We start from the raw sequence: 521 nt of genomic DNA on the forward strand, positions 1-521 counted from the left end.
CCCGAGCACGTCTCCTGCCCAGCCCCGCWGTCTCTGCCGCTCTAAAGCGCTCGCGGCTCCACCGGTTCCTGCCGCGAAGGGAGCCGAAGCTCTTGCGGTCGAGCCTGCCACCAAGCGCAAGGAAACCCGCGTGCACYGCGCGCTCTCGGCGCCGCGCCGCGAGGACGAGGAGCGTCGGCGCCCCGCGGGGCCCGGGCACCGCACGAACGGGTTGTTTTTGCCATTTTTTTTTCTTGTTGGTAAATTTGTCATTTAAGTGAAACAGATGTCGGAGGAGAAACTRCTGGGGTGACGAAAGCGAAGGGTGTTCCTCAGCGCAGCGCGTGTTCGCTCCCTGAAAGCTGCCCGCGGGAGCGGGGAGCCGAGAGCAGGTTTGGACGCTTCTCTGAAGACGTTTCCCGAAACGCTGCCGTCATGGTGCTAAATTCGTGGAGTTATCGACACGCAGTCTGCGGTGGCTCTGCCGAGGAGTTAGTGGCGACGGCGAAGCTGCGGGGAACCCCGCCGGGGCTCGGGGATGC

The sequence above is a fragment of the Rhea americana genome, unplaced genomic scaffold, assembly GCF_003343005.1.
Source record: "Rhea americana isolate MKP2758 unplaced genomic scaffold, rheAme1 scaffold_328, whole genome shotgun sequence".
Classification (NCBI taxonomy): Eukaryota; Metazoa; Chordata; class Aves; order Rheiformes; family Rheidae; genus Rhea; species Rhea americana.